The following is a 14,166-nucleotide window of genomic DNA, read 5'->3' as shown; positions in this document are numbered from 1 at the left end:
TGTGAGGTGTGAGGTGTTCAGAATAGACTGAAAATGAGCGGAAATTATGGTTATTGAGGTTAATAAGACTATGGGATCAAAATGACCCCCAAATTCTATGATTTAAGCTGTTTTTGAGGGGTTTTTGTAAAAAAACACTCGAATCCAAAACACACCCGAATCCGACAAAAAATTTTCAGGGAGGTTTTGGCAAAACGCGTCCGAATCCAAAACACGGCCACGGAACCGAATCCAAAACCAAAACACAAAACCCGAAAAATTTCCGGTGCACATCACTAACTTACAGCAGGTGATGTGCCCCTCTCAAAGTCCAGTAGGTAACTGAGAGAGGGCAGAGAGGGGACTAATTTATACCACTCCAGTACATGACATCACTTCCTCCCAATTTAGTCAATTGGGATAATCAATAGAGTGGTGAATAAGTGCAGTATAGCCAATATATATCTTTAAATAGCCAATTATGCACACAAATTGCCCATAGACTATAACTTTAAAACTTAAAATTAATTACTAGATCTATAAAGCATATAACACCCCTAATATATGATCAGTGGCATTCTCAGTTTGCGTTCCACCAGCGGCCATCAACTTCCACTCGTGCATTCCATTGTTACCACGGGACATCCTGTATATAATACATCTATTTGGATAAATCTTTAAAGGCAGGGGGGGACAAAACCAATCTTCCTGCTACCATTAGGAGTAACTAGTACCTATGCTGCATAACAAAGCAAGAAAACGAGAAGGATCGTAATCCCGACCTCTATACTTAACTTCCGGTATGCGTTCCACTTAATACCGGAAGAGCCTCTATGCGTCCCAGCTGCCCACTTAGCATAGCTTCCTAGAAACAGAGGGGGGAGGGGGTACTTCTGGCTTGCGTTCCACGTAGTTCTGGACACATAGACTGCTGTGTTCCAGCATACCTATACCAGGAAGAGAATCTGACAGATAGATTCCCGGTATGCGTTCCACTCTATACCTGGAACAAATATTAAAATGTTACCATACATAACTCTATTGGGGTCTATGGTCATTCAGCAACCAAAAACTAATATTAAGTGCCTTATTGAACTATAAATTCGAAGTACTATTCGATAATTAATAATACATAACTGGATAAATATAATTTGTTAAAAATAGGTCACCCTAGTTTAATCTTAAACTGCTTAAAGGTGCCCTTTTGATTTTAATATTAAAGTGATTGCGGGTGCCCATTGGAAGGATCAATTAAATTTAGTGCTATAAAAAATAATTAGATAACCCTACCAGGGGATAAATAAATACTATAGTATTATAAATTAATTATGTATATCTAATACCCCACATAATGAAATAAATTGAACCCTAATATATACTAAAAGAACCCCAAACCTAAAAGATAAAAAAAAAAACAAACTAAAAATGTCAACGGAAAAGAACCGCTTAGTCCTATATTTTTCCATTGCCTCCTTATTAACATTAAATGTACAGGGTCCAAACATAAATTTCCATGTTAATCATAAATACATAATAGCCAATATTATAAATAACAATGAATCCAAAAATTATCATCCATATATAAAAGCGAAGCAACAAATGGTATATTGGTGTGATCTTAACCAGCCCTTTTTTGGTATAACCTCAAGTATAACGCCCTTTACTCAACAGATAGATCTATAAAAATGAGGATATATCTATAACCTCGTTCAAACCATGAGGGGAAAAGGAATTAAGCATGTAAATCCAAAAACTCTCCCTTTTCACCAGACTAAGGTCTCTATTCCCTCCCCTTACTGGTTCTTTAATATGCTCCAGTATAGTAAAACTAAAAGTAGATGGCGAAACCTCTGACTGATGTTTATCAGCAAAATGATGGGGTAAACTATGGGTTTTAATTTTGTTTTTTATATTGCGCATATGCTCCTGTATATGAATTTTTATCTGCCTCTTGGTTTTCCCTTTGTAAATTAATCCACATTTACAGGTGATTTTGTATATAACGTATTCAGAATTACAGGTGACTAAACTAACGTGTATAATCTACCTGTATCCAATTTATATTCAACCTTTGTTTGATCAAGGAATTTGCAACAAATACACAGATTGCAAGGCATACACCCCAACCTTTTAGTAGTTAAAAAGTTATTACACGTATCTGGAACTTTACTCTGTTGCAATTTACTTAGTGCAAGTATACTCTTCAGGTTTCTAGATTTACGAAAAACCAGGCTAGGTTTATGGGTGAGATGAGGACCGAGAATGGGATCTTTCAGGAGGATCCTACAATGACGGTCCAAGACCTTTCGTATAAGGAAATTTTCCTTGTAGAATTGAGTAATAAATGGTCTTTGACCCCAATCATTTTTTTATTTCAATCTGGGTGTCAGTAGATTATCTCTATCCCTGGAAGATGCTTTAATTCTTGCTTCTGCAATCAGAGATGAATCGTAGCCTCTCTGACTAAACCGATCATATTGTACTTGTGACTGGGCCCAATAATCTTGGATGTTTCTGCAGTTTCTCCTAATTCAGAGGAACTGTGACAAAGGGACCTCTCTCTTCCAGGTTGGATGGTGACAACTCGAATAAGGAATGAAGCTATTAGCATCTATTGTTTTAAAGTACGTTCTTGTGTGTAACTGTTCTCCTGGGGTACCAATCAATTCCAAATCAAGATATTCTATTTTGGTTTTATCTACCTTGTGGGTGAACTGTAAGTTATAATTATTGACATTAATGTAGGATATAAAATCGTCGATTATTCCAGGATCGCCCTCCCAGCTGATTATAATATCGTCAATATATCTTTGGTATAAGACAATGAACTCTTTATACTTAGAGCCAAAAATAGAAGCTTCTTCCCAGTCATTCAAAATAGATTAGCATAGGAAGGGGCAAACTTTGTCCCCGTGGCTGTTCCCTAGGTTTGCAGGTAAAATTTGCCATTATATTCAAAGTAATTATGTTCCAGAATAAACTGGATACAATCCAAAATGAAGGCAATCTCTCTCTGATCTAACTCTAACCTTTCTCCTAAAAAATGACGTGAATCCCTTGTTTCAGGGGTGGGGGACATGAAAACTTCGTATCTGTTACTATAATATTGAATTTCATTTAACCTATTGTAATAGGAAGGAATCATTTTACGTTGATTCCTATAGCCCCCTGAGGCTCATCTAACTGATGGCACCATTTGGACTGTCTATAATGATTGCTGGTATCTACTCATTGACCGCTAATTTGTCACACTATTTAGATCTTAAGCTACAACCATATGTTGTAAAGAATAAATCCCATTTGAAAGAATCAACATCAATACTGCAAAAATTGCAAGATATAATATAGACCTCAGAAATGACCTGGTTGACCATTGACATCCAAGCTCTCTATTCCTCTATACCACACAAAAAGGGAATAGAAGCTATTAGAACCACCTTAGAAACAGGTCAAGAGTTAGATCAGAGAGAGATTGCCTTCATTTTGGATTGTATCCAGTTTATTCTGGAACATAATTACTTTGAATATAATGGCAAATTTTACCTGCAAACCCAGGGAACAGCCATGGGGACAAAGTTTGCCCCTTCCTATGCTAATCGTTTTTGAATGATTGGGGAAAAGCTTCTATTTTTGGCTCTAAGTATAAAGAGTTCATTGTCTTATACCAAAGATATATTGACGATATTATAATCATCTGGAAGGGCAATCCTGGAATAATCTACAAGTTTATATCCTACATTAATGTCAATAATTATAACTTATGGTTCACCCACAAGGTAGATAAAACCAAAATAGAATATCTTGATTTGGAATTGATTGGTACCCCAGGAGAACAGTTACACACAAGAACGTACTTTAAAACAGTAGACGCTAAATAGCTTCATTCCTTATTCGAGTTGTCACCATCCAACTTGGAAGAGAGGGGTCCCTTTGTCACAGTTCCTCCGAATTAGGAGAAACTGCAGCGACATCCAAGATTATTGGGCCCAGTCACAAGTACTATATGGTCGGTTTATTCAAAGAGGCTATGATTCATCTCTGATTGAAGAAGCAAGAATTAAAGTATCCTCCAGGGATAGAGATAATCTACTGACACCCAGATTGAAATCAAAAAATGATTGGGGTCAAATACCATTTATTACTTAATTCTACAAGGAAAATGTCCTTATACGAAAGGTCTTGGACCGGCAATGGGGGATCCTCCTGAAAGATCCCATTCTCAGTCCTCATCTTCCCCCTAAACCTAGCCTGGTTTTTCGTAAATCTAAAAACCTGAAGAGTATACTTGCACCAAGTAAATTGCAACAGAGTAAAGTTCCAGATACATGTAATAACTTTTTAACTACTAAAAGGTTGGGGTGTATGCCTTGCAATCGGTGCATTTGTTGCAAATTCCTTGATCGAACAAAGGTTGAATATAAATTGGATACAGGTAGATTATACACATTAAATAGTTTAGTCACCTGTAATTCTGAATACGTTATATACAAAATCACCTGTAAATGTGGATTAATTTACAAAGGGAAAACCAAGAGGCAGAAAAAAATTCATATACAGGAGCATATGCGCAATATAAAAAACAAAATTAAAACCCATAGTTTACCCCGTCATTTCGCTGATAAACATCAGTCAGAGGTTTCACGATCTACTTTTAGTATTACCATACTGGAGCATATTAAAGAACCAGTAAGGGGAGAGAATTGAGACCTTAGTCTGGCGAAAAAGGAGAATTTTTGGATTTACATGCTTAATTCCCTTTCCCCTCATATTTTGAACGAGGGTATAGATATAGCCTCCTTTTTATAGATCTATCTGTTGAGTAAAGGGCGTTATACCTGTGGTTATACTTAAAAAGGGCTGGTTAAGATCACACCAATATACCATTTGCTGCTTCGCTTTTATATATGTATGATCATTTTTGGATTCTTTGTTATTTATAATATTGGCTATTATGTATTTATTATTAACATGGAAATTTATGTTTGGACCCTGTACATTTAATGTTAATAAGGAGGCAATGGAAAAATATAAGTCTAAGCAGTTCTTTTCCGTTGAAATTTATAGATTTTATTTTATTTTTTATCTTTTAGGTTTGGGGTTCATTTAGTATATATTAGGGGTTAATTTATTTCATTATGTGGGGTATTAGATATACATAATTAATTTATAATACTGTAGTATTTATTTATCCCCTGGTAGGGTTATCTAATTATTTTTTATAGCACTTAATTTCATTGATTCTTCCAATGGGCACCCGCAATCACTTAAAGATTAAAATCAAAAGGTCACCTTTAAGCGGTTTAAGATTAAACTAGGGTGACCTATTTTTAACAAATTATATTTATCCAGTTATGTACAGTATGATTAATTATCTAATAGTACTTCGAATTTATAGTTCAATAAGGCACTTAATATTAGTTTTTGGTTGCTGAATGACCATAGACCCCAATAGAGTTATGTATGGCAACATTTTTATATTTGTTCCAGGTATAGCGTGGAATGCATACCGGGAAACTATCTGTCAGATTCTCTTCCTGGTATAGGTAGGCTGGAACACAGTGGTCTATGTGTCCAGAACTACATGGAACGCAAGCTGGAAGTGCCCCCTCTGTTTCTAGGAAGCTATGCTAAGTGGGCAGCTGGGACACATAGAATTGTCTTCCGGTATTAAGTGGAACGCATACCGGAAGTTAAGTATAGAGGTCGGGGTTATGATCCCCCTCGTTTTCTTGCTTTGTTATGCGGCATAGGTATTAGTTACTCCTAATGGTAGCTGTAAGATTGGTTTTGTCCCCCCTGCCTTTAAAGATTTATCCAAATAGATGTATTATATACAGGATGTCCCGTGGTAACAATGGAACGCATGAGTGGAAGTTGATGACGCCGGTGGAACGCAAACTGAGAATGCGTTCCACTGATCACTTATAAGGGGTGTTATATGCTTTATAGATCTAGTAGTTAATTTTAAGTTTTTAAGTTATAGTTAGTGTGCATAATTGGCTATTTAAAGATATATATATTGGCTATACTGCACTTATTCACCACTCTATTGATTATCCCAATTGACTAAATTGGGAGGAAGTGATGTAATGTACTGGAGTGGTATAAATTAGTCCCCTCTCTGCCCTCTCTCAGTTACCTACTGGACTTTGAGAGGAGCACATCACCTGCTGTAAGTATCTCCTTGGTCCCGGTATGTTTCCATTGCCTCCTTTAGAGATTTACCGTTATAATGGTACTTCTGGTATAATATGTTAATTAAGTATTCAACCTAATGGTGTACTAATTATATCTATAAAAAAAATATACTGTTCCTTAATTTACTGTCATACTAATTTATTACATCTATGTAAATAGATAGTATTTTCTGATGTTTATCTATTGATAATGTCATATATTATATCTGCCATTTGTAATGGTCTTAGTCTGAAAATTATCTGTTACGTATCTGTTAAATTATCTGTTCAGTTGAGTTTTTTAACTGAACAGGAATTGAAGAAATTTTTAAAATGATATCTATCTTTCGTATAGGTTTATTTCCATTTTTTACTATATTGAGTAGAATGTCGCTCCGCATCCACTAAGGTTCAATGATAGATTTTTTTGCATCTCTTATTGGTATGTAATAGTATCTTTCCCTTCATTCTCACTTGGAGACAGGTCTATGGAGGTTATAATTTTAACCCCTTTTGTGTACTTATTTAGGTCACGGCCAGACCACCGTTGGGTTACTCCATACTACTGTATGGTTTATTCTCTTTAAATTTGAGCTACCCCTTGTTGAGGGATGTCATACTAGCTATAAGTCTGGTATGTATTTTCGGTTTTAATCATCAACACTCACCTTCTGGTTTGTTTCACTTTATGGTCTAAAGTAATTTATTATTCCACAAATAGGTATCAATTTTATATAAATCGGTTTGAATATGAGGTTACTATGTATGCAGAAGGTCGCGCCACATCCACTATGGTTTAGTGGTAGTCCTTAGCATCCATTATTGGTATGTAATGTAAACTTTCTCCTTCACTTTCACTTCAAGATTTATTTATGGAGTTTACAATTTAACCCCTTCCAATATATGCACCTGTTTAGGTCACAGCTAGACCATCGTTGAGTTACTCCATACTATTGTATGGACCTTTCTTTTAATTTGGAAGCTACCTCTTGTTGAGGTTTGCCTTACTAGTTATTAATAAGGTATGTATCCTCATACTTTTCTCACCACCGCTCACTTTCTGGTTTGTTTCACCTTATGGTCTAAAGTAATTCATTATTCACTAAATAGGTTTCATGTCCATGTAATTTAGTTTGAACAAGATGTCCACTCACTTCAGCAGATTCACTCTATATTACGTTTTGAGCATTTTTCTGTATATATAGTTGTAAAGAATCATTTATATGATGTGCAATTTGGTATTGTTCACGCATTTAGTTGTTTTATTTTATCTTATTGTATAGATTAAGTACCCCTGATGTAGTCCCGATAGGGACGAAATGCGTTGGGTTTTTATTTCCTACATCTGTACTGTTTCGTCAGTTTCAACAAAGAAATATACAAGAAAACTGAATGTCAAAACAGTCATTTGTGAAGACGTCATCTGTAACTCACGACTTATGTTTTATTGTATATTCTTAAGATTAAATTTTACTCTATGTAAATTGAAAAGTGTATGATTTAAAATTGTTGTATTGAACAATTTATATACAAGCGCCCTCAGATCTGTTTTTTTCTTGATATATATATATATATATATATATATATTTATTTTACAAATCAAGCCCTCTTCTAAAACAACGCTTGTCACTTGCTCCAGTGCACTCAAATGGGAGGTTATACCTCCAGTACGCAAAGTCCCAAAAGGTCAGGTGGCACTCAGAGTCTTATACATCATACAAAAATCAGTGTTTAATTATCAATGTTTGCAGTGTTTCCTGAAGACAGGGATAAGGTCCCTGAAACATTGATAATTAAACACTAATTTTTTACACAAATTAACAAGACTCGGAGTGCCGCCTGACATTATACGCAAACCAGTGGACAGCTCTGGGAGGCTCATATGGTTCAAAATACAATGAGACAGTAAGTCTTAATGCCAACGTTTCAGAACTGTGGCCCTTTTTATCAAGACGATGGGCTACAGCTCTGAAACTTTGCCATTTAGACTTACTGTGTCAGCGTATATTGTACCACGTGAGCCTACAAAGGCCGTCCACTGGTTTGCGGTTATTATTATTTACAGAAATGACACTGGAGCATGCTGCTAAATTTCAACTGAGTGCCAGGAAGAAACCCCCCATCAGTAAATCCTGTGTTTGCCCCTGGTGTCAATATGAAATTATACCTCCCCCCCAACCAAAAAGATTGTGGCGCCCCTGAGCTGATCTATTTAGCTAGGTCTGAAATTATCCCACCTGCTTATCCCATCTGCTATCCTGAAAACAGTACCTGTTGAGGAAACTTGAGAATCACTTGCAATATTGTGCAATCGAAGAAAGAGCAGCGATTATCCAGGATGTCATTTTACAAGAAGGCTGGACCAGTTATTGCACTGTCATTAAGAGCCTGATACATTTATATCTATTTATTTGAATAATATATACTTAATACAAGACACTACGCAGTGTAAACGGTTTAATATACCATGAAACTTTAAGCATTATGTAGCTCATATGCAATTCTTTTCCATTTCTCTGACATTTCAATTCAAGGGATGTGTATTACTGAAATCATATTACATTTCATTTAGTATCTTTCTGAAGGTTAATCTGAAACTCATTCCTGTTCTGTTTCATGAAAATATAAACTATAGGTGAGAGCATCCTGATTCTCTCAATCTGACAGAACCAAATTTTGGAATATAGTACAGCTTGACCGATTTGACTTGATCTGCGCACCAAATGTGGAACCGAGAATGATGCAAAACATTGTTTTCCTGGAAATCTCATTATGTGGGTTTTGGATTGTATATAAATGCTCTCACCCTCTATCATACACCATTATTAAGGTAGGTAAGGTAGCAAGCGTGGGACTGTATTGTAGGAATTAGACCACACTGCCAAGCATGGAAGTAGTGTTCACTGCTGTTCTTCCTCTAATGGCATTTCCTGTACATTAGCAGGCATGACGTCTATGAGAAGGAGCTGGCAGTGCGGGGTGAGTCTCTGGGGGCAACCCAGCATCTACAGGAGTGCTAGACACCAGTGACGTATGGTGAGGCAAGTGAGCAGAGCCTTTCCAGTTTTACTAAGGTATAAACCAGGGTTTTAAATATATAAAGTATATGAAAAATGCAAAAAATATATTAGAAAAATCGTCTTTGTATTATTCTAATCATTATAGTCAAAATTCTGAGCAAAAAGTCTATGGCATATGAGGCAGTGCTTCCCCTGCATAACTTTTCTGCACATCTCTGCTCAAAGCTCAACAAATTTCCAGCAGTATATACTGCTGCACCTGTGTATGATGCCCACATGAACCTTGGGCTCATATATTGGGGTAAATATACTAACATTCGTGTTGCAGATTACTTCAGCCGAGATCAATCTCGGCTTACATCGGCAGCTTGGGACTGCAACTTTTTTTTGGGGAAAAAAAAAACACACACAGTAATTTACTAAACTAGTTAATTGTTATCACAGCAGAGAGCACAGCTGGTGATATACAAGCCACATGCTGTGATTCAGAGGGTAACTCCTTTCCTTTTGACCAGGACGCTGAGAGGAGAGATGCTGAGGAGACACTCTGACGGAGTTCCGGGGTCCGCTAACCGGAAGTGGAAGTGAAGCGTGCAGGAGGAAGCTGGGAGCCGGGAAGCAGAGGTGCTGAAAGCGGGGGAGCCGGAGCGAGGGGCTGCAAGTGGGGAAACCCGAGTCTGGTGTCAGGAGCCAGGGCCTGGAGCGGGGAGCTGGACAGAGAGGGAATGAGAGAACTGAGACTGAGAGAAGGAACTGGCTGGACAGAGACGCTGAGGCGAAGGTAGTTGGGACATTGAAGCAGGCAGCAAAGTGTAGGAGCCGGGGGCAAGCGCTGATCAGAGCAGTAAGACCAGAAGGAGTGCACATCAGCAAGAGGGACGGAGGTGCAGGGAGCAGATGAGTATTAGCTTTTCCTTCTTTATTGTATAATTGATTGTTCTCCTTTTGTCCTTTTCTGTATTTTATTGTACTTCATTTGTCTTTTATTTATTTATTTATTGTCCTTTATATTTTGTCCTTCTCTTTTTTGATTTTCTGAAGGTAACAGGGAATTAGCACTTATTAAAAATGGGTGGGGCCGTGATTGAGAATCTCACTCAGTGTGTGTCGTGCATGATGTATGCGCACCTGGAACAAAAGTCCGAGTGTGAGTACATCTGTGCTAGATGTGAGCAAATGGTTGCCCTGGAAGCCCGGTAACTGATCTAGAGCAGACCGTTACACGAATGAGAGATATTCACAATCTCGAGCAAAGTTTAGACAGAACTGTGGAGGAGTTGCAGGGGGGGACATTGGTAGATGAGAATGAACAGGTAGACAGCTCAGTCATGGTTAGAAGTAAGAAGAAGAGGAGGAGACAGGACATCTCTGATCTGCCAAACCCCATCCAATTCGCCCGACTTTACGAAGACTCTGAGGATAGCAGTGAGGAAATGACGGAGCCGGAGGAGACTGTTCCCTCTAGCAACCAGAGGAGCGGTGCCTCCGGTACAGATGGGAAAAAAAGATAGTGAGGTACCTAGTCAGATTGTGGTGGTAGGGGATTCTATTATCAGGAGGACAGACAGGGCAATCTGCTACCGGGACCATGATTGCTGTACAGTCTGTTGTCTCCCGGGTGCTCAAGTACGGCACATTGCGGACCGGGTAGATAGATTTTTGGGAGGTGCTGGAAACAACCTGGCGGCCTTGGTGCATGTCGGCACCAACAACAAAGTTAGTGGTAGGTGGGATGTCCTTAAGAAAGACTATAGGAAATTAGGCCAGAAACTTAAGGCAAGGAAATCTAGGGTAATATTCTCTGAAATATTACAAGTGCTATGCGCTTGCCTAGGGAGGCAGAGGGAGATTAGGGAGGTAAATTTGTGGCTTAGAGACTAGTGTAGGAAGGAGGGGTTTGTGTTCTTGAAACACTGGGCGAACTTCTCAGTCAGGCGCCATCTTTTTTATCGTGATGGATTGCACCTGAATGAGGAGGGGGCTGCGGTGGTGGGGGGAAGGAGGGTTAGAAGGTTTGAGGCGCATGGGGGAAGGGTTTGGCTAGGAACTACGGGTCAAACAGTGAGAACAGTAAAGATGGGGGTAGTGAACAAAATGGGGGTGGAGAAGGAGGGAGGGAAAGATCAGCCGGCAAGGGTATTTACATGGGTATTGACACAGGAATTACTGACACAGGTATTGTCCAAGGTATTGCCAATTTATTACCTAATGACAACTATGGTTCATCAGTTCAGCATATAAAAACTAATCTCCATTGCACAAGGGAAAATACTTACATGGGGGGGGTTAGAAAGACTTAATAGGTCAAACAGGGATAGTAGTAAGGAAGGCTGTATTAAGTATGATGGAGTGGAAAGGGAGGGATGAGAATAACAGTCGGTAAGAGTAATTCTAAAAAGGCACTTGTAAATAAAGATAGGATACCATTAAAACAAACGGGCATGGAAAATACTAAGCAAGAAACATTTCAGGTAAAATGGGGGAATTGGAATGGCTTGTATCAAAGACTCAATATGATATTATAGGTATTACGGAAACATGGTGGGACGACTCACGACTGGGTTGCAAATTTGGAGGGATATTCTCTTTTCAGGAGGGATAGGGCTACCAAAAGGGGAGGAGGGGTATGTCTCTCTGTTAAACCATCTCTAAAACCATACTTATAAGAGGTTATTTATGAGGAGATTGGAGATAACGTGCAGTCGCTGTAGGTTATTATCACAAGTGGGGGCATTGAAGTAAAAAACTAGTCATAGGCACGTGCTACAAACAACCGGATATTAGCATACATGAGGAGGAACAACTCTTGCAGCAAATTTAAAAAACTGCGGGAATGGGGGACATCCTAGTGATAGGGGATTTTAACTATCCTGATATAAATTGGAGTAACGATTCATGTGTAAAAGCTAGGGGCAATAGGTTCTTAAATAAGTTAAAGGATCACTACTTGTCTCAATTAGTCGAGGATCCAACTAGAGGTAAAACTATTCTGGACCTAGTTAACTTATTACCAATAATGTGGACATTATATCAAACACTAAAGTTGGGGAGACCTTGGAAAACAGTGATTACATTCGACCACATATGATCACATTCAACATCAGTTTCAAGAAACATAGCTATAAAGGATCAACCAAATCATTAAACTTTAGATAAGCTAACTTCAATATGCTGAGACAGGCACTAAACGACACTGACTGGGAAGTTTTGTTTCATGGCAAAGACACATCGGAAATGCGAGATGCTTTAAAAGGGTTGCTCAATAGCATTATTCACAAATTCATGCCCATGGGCGGTAAACGCAGGAGTACTAAACTCAAACCAATGTGGCTTAATAAGGAGGTGTGCTTTTAAAGCATTTCAATCTAATAGAGGGGAGAAGTCATTCCAGTACTACAAGGAATGCAATAAAAGTGCAAAAAAGTAATAAGAGAAGCTAAAATTGATAACGAAAAGTAAATCGCTATAGAGAGTTAAACCAATCCTAAAAAGTTTTATAAATTCATAAACAGTAAAAGGTTAAAAAAGGAGAACATAGGCCCATTAAAAGATGAACTGGGAGCCTTGATAAACGGTGACAAATTAAAAGCAGAAATACTGAACAATTTTTTTCTCTTCAGTGTTCACCAAGGAGGATCAGACAGCGATAGTAGTGCATAATGACAGTGAAGGTAATGACTCTCGGTTAGATGCTTGTTTAATTGAGGAATTAGTCCTGGAGAGACTAAGCAGCATAAAGATTAATAAATCACATGGCAGAAATGGTTTTCACCCAAGGGTCATTATGGAGCTTAGATCATAGCTAGCATGACCCCTATACTTGATTTTCTATAGTTTAATTAGATAAGGCATGGTACCGAAGCATTGGCGTATAGTTGAGGTAGTGCCGTTAGTTAAAAAGGGAACTAAAAATCATCCTGGTAACTACAGACCGGTTAATTTAACCTCTATAGTGGGTAAAATATTGGAAGAAATTTTGAGGGATAGCATAGAGGATTAGCTGCAGACTACTAAAATTATTAGCAAGAGTCAGCATGGGTTTGTGAGGGACAGATCATGTCAAACTAACTTAATTAGCTTCTACGAGGAAGTGAACGATAATGAACAGGGAAAAGCAGTGGATGTGGTCTGTTTAGATTTCACAAAAGCCTTGGATACAGTGCCTCACAGGAGACTGATTATCAAATTAAGGGAGCTTGGCCTAGGAAATACTATTTGTACATGGATAAGTAACTGACTGGATAACAGGGTACAACGAGTAGTGGTCAATGGGATGTTCTCCAGCTGGGCATCAGTAGTCAGTGGAATACCACAAGGGTCTGTACTCGGCCCGCTACTGATCAATATATTTATTAATGATCTTGAAATTGGCCTGGAAAGCACATTGTCAATCTTTGCAGATGATACTAAACTGTTTAAGGTAATTAATTCAGAAATCGATGTGGAGTCTCTACAGAATTACTTGTTTAAACTTGAAACCTGCGCATCTAAATGGAGAATGAATTTCGAAATAAGAAAAATGCAAAATGATGCATTGTGGGATAAAAAACAAACTTGTATCCTACACATTAAATGGGGAAAATATAGGGTAACAGTTGCAGAATTTTTTTTGGGTGTGCTCATAGATAATAGGCTTAATAACAGTACACAATGTCAAAATGCAGCAAAGAAGGCAAGTAAGATGCTTGCCTGCATAAAACGGGGTATTGAGACAAGGGACGAGGATGTAATCCTGCCGCTGTACAAATCATTGGTATGTCCGCATCTGGAATATTGTGTTCAATTTTGGGCACCACATTATAAAAAAGATATCGGGGAACTCGAAAGAGTTCAAAGGCGAGTTACTAAATTCATTAAAGGGTTAGAGGCACTGGAGTACGAAGAAAGGCTTACTAGGTTAAATATGCACACACTAGAAAAGTCGTCTAAGAGGAGACATTATTAATACCTTCAAATATGTAAAGGGTCATTACAAGGAGTTAGGGGATTTG

The sequence above is a fragment of the Pseudophryne corroboree genome, chromosome 7 (genome assembly GCF_028390025.1).
Source record: "Pseudophryne corroboree isolate aPseCor3 chromosome 7, aPseCor3.hap2, whole genome shotgun sequence".
Taxonomy (NCBI): Eukaryota; Metazoa; Chordata; class Amphibia; order Anura; family Myobatrachidae; genus Pseudophryne; species Pseudophryne corroboree.
The sequence above is the reverse complement of the archived record's forward strand: the minus strand, read 5'-3'. Positions refer to the sequence as shown.